Source organism: Scylla paramamosain, chromosome 4 (genome assembly GCF_035594125.1).
Source record: "Scylla paramamosain isolate STU-SP2022 chromosome 4, ASM3559412v1, whole genome shotgun sequence".
Lineage (NCBI taxonomy): Eukaryota > Metazoa > Arthropoda > Malacostraca > Decapoda > Portunidae > Scylla > Scylla paramamosain.
The window spans coordinates 7605001-7612500 of NC_087154.1; the positions used below are offsets into that span (position 1 = coordinate 7605001).

At 40.9% G+C, this 7500-nt stretch overlaps 1 protein-coding gene and 1 long non-coding RNA gene across 8 annotated transcripts in view; one reads left to right on the plus strand and one right to left on the minus strand.

Annotated features, from left to right (window-relative positions):
- Nucleotides 1-7500, plus strand: part of LOC135099669 (uncharacterized) — a 341412-nt gene that overhangs the window by 146178 nt on the left and 187734 nt on the right. For all 3 annotated transcript variants that reach the window (XR_010268245.1, XR_010268257.1, XR_010268255.1), the window contains exon 3: nt 713-773. This is a non-coding gene — a long non-coding RNA (uncharacterized LOC135099669). The remainder of the gene's footprint in view (nt 1-712; nt 774-7500) is intronic.
- Nucleotides 1-7500, minus strand: part of LOC135099608 (uncharacterized) — an 82457-nt gene that overhangs the window by 72019 nt on the left and 2938 nt on the right. The gene's annotated exons all lie outside the window — the stretch shown is intronic.

A 7500-nucleotide genomic window follows, 5' to 3' on the forward strand; every position in this document is an offset into this window, starting at 1 on the left:
TGTGTGTGTGTGTGTGTGTGTGTGTGTGTGTGTGTGTGTGTGTGTGTGTTATGCCTGCGTCCCCCACTTGTTGAGTTTGGCTGCGGTGGAGGCGAGGAAGTAGAAGAGGAGAGGAGGAGGAAGAAGAGAAAGAAAATGAAGATTGGAAAAGGTAGAAAGAGAAAAAAGGCAGCCGAAAAAAAAGAAAGAGAAGGAGGAAGAGGAGAATGAATAAGAAGAAAAAGAAGAGGAGGAGGAGGAGGAGGAGAGTGGGAGCAGGAAATCAGGGGTGAGGTGGCACTGAGAGGGTCAGGTCAAGAGGGATTGACTGACTCTCTCTCTCTCTCTCTCTCTCTCTCTCTCTCTCTCTCTCTCTCTCTCTCTCTCTCTCTCTCTCTCTCGGTCGCATCCTGAAACGATTTGCTTTCTCACCACTACTATTTTCAAAAACTACAGAGATGATTTGCCAAGTTCTCGAGACTGTTTCTCCTCTTAATAATTTATAAATGATGTTATTCTGTCACTATAACCGTAATAACACTCTTAAAAACCTGTGTAACTTCAACTGTAGTCTTTTCAGTATAGTGGAGGTGCGGCGCAGAATATGACTTCTGAATATGGTCTCTCTCTCTCTCTCTCTCTCTCTCTCTCTCTCTCTCTCTCTCTCTCTCTCTCTCTCTCTCTCTCTTACTTGCCTATACGTAAACTTGATCTGATATACTTTTATTCACAGATGACCGTCCCTCCATACATATACCGCCCTGTTGTTGCGCATGGAAAGACTCTCAGTGCAGGTAAATGTGACATCTACTTACAGAATTCAGTAGAGTATGGTGTGTCTGCTCAGGCATGATGGATACACTGCCTTGATATAATGAACATCGCAACGGGACGCACACAGGACCCCAAGGTGTATCAGTGGTAACATTTTCTTTAAAGATTATGTAAATACAGTTAAGGGCACCGTGTTTACAAACTTGCTGTCGCGTCTTTGCTGCATTTAATCTCACTAATGCAGGAGTTTACCAGTAACAGCATTTTTTTTTTTGCTCTCTCTCCCTCTTTTATTGGTAAACTCTGGAAACGCTTGTTTTTTTTTTTTTTTTTTTTTTTTTTTTTTTCCTTTCCATGACGTGAACCGCTTCAAGTGAGGATTATCGGGACATCTTTAGAAGTAAATTGCCTCTTTTTTTTTTTTTTTTTTTTTTTGCCAATTAGCGGGCTTTCATTTTTCTTATCTTTTTATCGTGTCTTAGGTCAACTTCTTACACCCACAAAAAAGAAAAAAAAGTCTTAAATGGACCATTTTAAAAAGATGGATTGACGGAAGTTGCAAGTATTTCCATCATACCAGTGATAGTTTAACAAGAATTATGCACAATCACTGACAAAAAGCATCAATGAAAACCTGACTAATCCTCATTACGGTCTTTGAATAGCGGTAACGAGAGCTCACGGCGTTGCAAAGTACCGATCAAAATATTCCGACAAACTGGCCGTGAAAACAGTAGAACAAGAAGCACCTATTTAGACACACGTGATATGTTTAGGTTACGGAATAAATAAAGAAAAGAATGAGAAAAAATAAACTAAAACGTTGTGATACTTAAACTTTTGACGTGAATACAGACAGACTCATACTTTCTTCAACAAAAAGACTCGTACAAGGTAGAAGAGATATTGTCTTCTCCAAAAATATCGTAATCTTAAAACTCTCCATTTTATGTCATCCCTACCACCATATCTCTTTACTCCCATCTCCCTCCCTCTTTCCTTCGCTCAGCTCTCATAACTCTCTCTCTCTCTCTCTCTCTCTCTCTCTCTCTCTCTCTCTCTCTCTCTCTCTCTCTCTCTCTCTCTCTCTCTCTCTCTCTGATCGCATACTGAAACGCTCTGCTTTCTCACCACTGTTATTTTCAAAGGCTACAGAGATGATTAGCCAGGTTCTCAAGACTGCTTATCCTCTTAATAATGTATAAATTATGTTATTCTGTCACTAGAACCATAAAAATACCCCGAAAAACCCGTGTAACTTCAATTGTAGCCTTCTATATATAGTGGTGCGGCGCAGAAGTGTTTCAGAATATGGATCTCTCTCTCTCTCTCTCTCTCTCTCTCTCTCTCTCTCTCTCTCTCTCTCTCTCTCTCTCTCTCTCTCTCTCTCTCTCTCTCTCTCTCTCTCTCTCTCTCTGTTGTTGTGCTCTCACCGGAAGCTCCAGACAGATAAGAGGAGCCACACGTCTTGTTTATAATGCTGTCCATCTCCTCGGCCTCCTTATCAGCTTCCCTCGTACCCATGTGTCGCGCCCCGCCTCTCTTCCTCTCCCTCATCCCTTCCCTCTCGCGCCCCCGTTACCTGTCCTTTAACTCTTTCTCCCTTAGTATCTCATCTCATTCCCTCCCTCCCTTCATTTCTCCCTTCCTTCCTCTCTCCTTTTCTTATTTTGGTTTTTCTCTTATCTTTTTCCCCGTTTTTTTTTTTTTTCGTTTTCATGTTGTTTCGTAAGTTCTCTCCTTATTTTTTTTTAATTCTCCATTTCTCTCTTCCTCCTATTCTTACTCCTCTTAATTTTTCTCTTCCTATTTTTCTTGGTTTTCTTTTTTCTTTTTTTCTTTTTTGTCATGATTTCCCTCCTTACAGATTTTCTCGTTTTTTTTTTTTTCATTTTCGTATTTCTCTTAATCTTTATCTACTATTTTTCTTCATTTTCTTTTTTTTTTTTAATCGTGATGTTTCATAATTTTTCTCTTTACAGTTTTTCGCTTTTTTTCCTCTCCCTAGTCTGTGTTTTTCTTTTCTCTTTCTCTTTCCTTCCTCCTTTTTTTTCCTTTACTTTCTCTGACTATCTCCTGTCTTCCCTTTCTCCTTTCTTCCTTATTTGTTTGGCCAACAGTATTGTTTTTCCTTTTACTCTTTCTCTCTCTTCCTATCTATCTATCTATCCATTGATTTCCATCTATATCGCTTTGGGTTTTCCTCTCCCTGCTTTCTTTCAGCTTTCTCTTTACACAAAACTCTCTCTCTCTCTCTCTCTCTCTCTCTCTCTCTCTCTCTCTCTCTCTCTCTCTCTCTCTCTCTCTCTCTCTCTCTCTCTCTCTCTCTTCCCCCGTCAGCCATAGCCAATAATTACTTTCACTCAGCGCCCGCACCTCTAATTCCCTTCAATTCCCAGTAATTTAATTTTTTTCAGCCTTACGTCAGTTTTTTCGTAACTTCTCGGTGGTTTGGTTACGTCATTCGACAGTGTTTTGTTATTGGCGTTATTTCAAGCCAGGTAAGTGTTTTAATTGATTAAGATAGATTTTAGTAGCTTTATTTTTGTAATTTTTGGGGTAATATTCTGTTTGTCTCAATTTCATTTGTGTTTTCTTTATCATTTGTTTTATCCACCATTCTTTTCTTTCTTCCTTGGTCTCTTTTATATTCTGCCTGTTTTGTTTTGTTTTTTTCTTGCCTTTTATCAAGATCATTTACCTATTTTTGTTGTTGTTGTTGTGGTTGTTGTTATCCTTTCATTAACATGGCATTTTTCTCTTTCTTAAAATATATCAATGTTAATCTGTTATTTGCTAACTCTCATGATCTCATTCTTCATATTCTTCCTCCTTTCTTTCCTCCCTTCATCATTTCCTCTCCACTTCCATCCTTTACTAACATTCTATTCTAATAACATTCTACTCCTTATATTCTTCCCTCCTTCCTTCTTTCTTCCCTTATTCTTTCATCCTTCATCTCTTCTCTCCACTCCCATCCTTTCCTAACATCCTATTTCTCTGTACAGATTTCATAATAACATAGTGGAAGATTCAAGGAAGCCTGTAAATCTACACGTGGTTGTTACTGTATATAAACACAACAAACATACATACATACATACATACATACATACATACATACATACATACATCACTGGACACTTCTCTTACGGGACTTGAATCTTCTGTAGTATTTATTTATTTATTCTTTAATTTTTATCTACTTTATTTTTTTGTATTTACTTTTTTTTTTGGCCATCTGTTATTTTCCCTTCGTCAGGACCCTCCCTACATAAATGAATAAAAAAAAATAATAATAATAATAAAATCTGTATCTATGACTTTATCTAATCATCTTTTTAAAACCACATTCTCACGTCACCAACACAATGTAACTCAAATTTACTCCTATATTAATTTCGCTCCAAGTTTATCTGATGCATGTGTGATGAGTCTTCGCGGAGCTCCCTCTTGCCCAGGAACTACTACCAGCCTGATTACTGAGTCTGTTCCAGGTTTTCACTACTTTCATATCACTACTCTGTTTGAAAGCCAATTTATTCCTATCTCTTCTTCCAATCTAACTTTACCAAGCTTTTATTTTTCTTTATTGTCTTCTTTAATATTCGCTACTTTGCCTGAATCATTCTCTCCTCTCTCTCTCTCTTCTGTTCCTCTTTTCTTCCCCTCATCTGTTCTTCTCTTTTCCACTTACCATCCATATTTCCTTGTCTTATTTCACTGCCTTTCTTGGTTCCATTCTCTTCCTCTTCTCTATCCTTCTCGTTCTATTCTTCCTCTCTCCCCGGTCTTTTTTTTTTTTGTCCTCCTTCCTCATCTATTCTTCTTTTCACCTATCATCCATTCTTCGAACTCATATTTTCTTCATTTCTCTCTCTCTCTCTCTGTTCTCCTTTCTTTTTACTCTCCTACATCTTCACCTTCCATCCTTCTTTTCTCCCTCCCCTTTATTTCCCTGTTCCCTTTCCTCATTCTTTCCTCCTCTGCCCATTCTTCTTTCCTGCAGCTCACCTTGATAACAAAAAAACATTTCTTTGGTCACAACAATTCTTCTTTTCTTTTTTCTTTTCTCTTTTTTTCTTTTCTTTCCTTTCAGTTCCTTCCCGTGTCAATTTTTCATTTTTTCTCTGTTTTTTTACGAGGAATGAAAGGAAGGTGGTGAATGGTGAAGGTCTCTCTCTCTCTCTCTCTCTCTCTCTCTCTCTCTCTCTCTCTCTCTCTCTCTCTCTCTCTCTCTCTCTCTCTCTCTCTCTTGCGCGTCCTTGTATGGAGATTTTTTTATATCTTTTCTTTATGACCTTCAGATCTCTCTCTCTCTCTCTCTCTCTCTCTCTCTCTCTCTCTCTCTCTCTCTCTCTCTCTCTCTCTCTCTCTCTCTCTCTCGCACTTTTATTCTTGTTTTTTTCGCATCGCTTATTTTTATTATTGATTCCTCTCCTTCTCTTCCTTTTGCAGCGTCTTTTATCATCTCCCCTTCTTCCTCGCCATTATTCCCGCTCTCCTTCTCTTCTTGCGTGTTTTTTCCCTCTCAGTGTTATGGTTCCCTCCTCTTCCTCCTCCTCTTCTTCCTCGTTCTCCTTCTCTCTCCCCTCTACTTCCTGCCCTTTCTCCCTCAACTTCCTTTTTATCTTGCACACGTTTCCTCATTCCGTGGCCTTCTAATTTTTGCTTCCTCTCTTCTCCTTCCTTTCTTCCTATCCATCTTCATTACGTCCTCCATTTCCTCCTCCATTTCTACCTCGTGTTTTGTCTCGATTATGATTGTCTCCTCTTTTCTTCCTCACTGCTAGACACCTGTTCCCACACACACACACACACACACACACACACACACACACACACACACACACACACACACACCATCATTGCTCAATAGAGAATTAATATCCTTGTCACCGTCATCAGACATCTTCCTCCTTCACTCCCTCTCTCCCTCCTCTTCCCTTCATCTTCCTCCTCCCTTCCTCAATTGTCCATCATCCCTCCTTCCTTTTCTCCCATCCTCCCCCCAACCCCCCCACACACACACCATCCTCTCCCTCCCTTCTTTCCTTCCCTCCCTCCCAATACACAGAGACGTGATAATATAAGTAATCTCAGTAATCTTCTCTCCCCAGGTATCTCTTTTCACCTCAGCATTCCCACGCACACCTAGGAACACCTGCAATTAATCCCCCACAAATGAAAACCTCGGTCTGTTTTATCCCCGTGTACGCAAAAGGTCTTGGTTTATCTACGTTTACGCAATATGTTTGTGCGTTATTGCTCTTCGTTCTTTAATATTTTATCTTCTTAAAGTGACTCCTTTCAATAGGCTCTAGTGAAAGTTACAAGTTTTCAAGGGTGTTTTCATGATGCCATTGATAGGTCAACCAGGATTCCGCATCGCCAGGTGAGGAAAAACGCGTGAAAACCTGATTAAATATTATTCCGCAGTCTATGATTCCTTTTAAATCACTAATGGGAGTTACAGGAATTTTCAGGGGTGTTTTCATGCATCTAGTGATAGTTTAACAATGACTACATCACCAGTGGGAAAAATACACTTGAGAACTTGATTAATCTTATCCGTGGTCTCTGAAAGCAGTCTGGACGGGAGCTCTCAGGGTTTCAGAATACGCGTCTCTATCTCTGGCATCCTCCAAGGTTCTCAGCTTCACCCCCCTGGAAGTCCTTTGTGGGAGCCGTGCCGCGTGTATTACCACGGTGAAGGACGGGACGGGAGGAGGGCGGGAGGGACGGAAGAAGGTGGAGGGAGTGAGGGAGGGAAGAAGGGAGGGTGTGAGGGAAGGAAGATCTACTATGTCCTTTTTTCCTTTCTGTTTCCCCTCCCACGTCGGTCCTCTCCTCCCTTCTCTTCTCTCCTTATTATTTCCCTGTCCTCCCCTCTCTCTCTCTCTCTCTCTCTCTCTCTCTCTCTCTCTCTCTCTCTCTCTCTCTCTCTCTCTCTCTCTCTCTCTCGTTTCTTGCTCCTCTTCTATTCACTTCTCCTTTCTTGCTCCTGTTCTCTTCCCTCCTCCTTACTTCCGTTTCCATCTCTCCCTCCTCTCGTAATCTCGCTTTCCTTTCCCTTCTTTTCGCTTCTTTCCACCCTGCTTCGATTTGGTTTGGTTCAGTTGCGTTACGTTTAGCAAGGTTAAGTTAGGTTTGGTAAGGTAAGGTTGGGGTGGGTAAGATAACGTTAGGTTTGGTAAAGGAAGGAAGATTAAATTACATTAGATTACTATTAGCAGGATTAGGTTGTTAGGTGAGGTTAGGAGGGACTGACTTGGGTTTGGTTTTCGTTAGTTTAAATTTAGGTAAGGTTACGAGTACATATGAAGAGATTTGGTTTGATAAGGTTAAGTTAGGTTAATTAAGGTAAAATTAGGACAGGGCAGGTTAGGTTACATTAGGTTTGATTTGATAAGGTTGGGTTGAGTTACGTCTGTCCCTACTTAGGTCCCTCCCTTGGCCCTGGGATGAGCCGTCGTGACCCTGACGTGGCCGGGCCTTCACCACCAGCCCACCCACCACTCACCCCCTCATCCCCTCCCGCCTTTTAGCCCAAATGGCCCTCATATATTGTGCCTGTCTTCGTATCCCCATGGTCTCTCTCTCTCTCTCTCTCTCTCTCTCTCTCTCTCTCTCTCTCTCTCTCTCTCTCTCTCTCTCTCTCTCTCTCTCTCTCTCGCCCCCACACACACACCTCTTCATTTCCAACACCATCCCTTCTTCCTTGGTTCACTTCCTTCCTCATAAGTC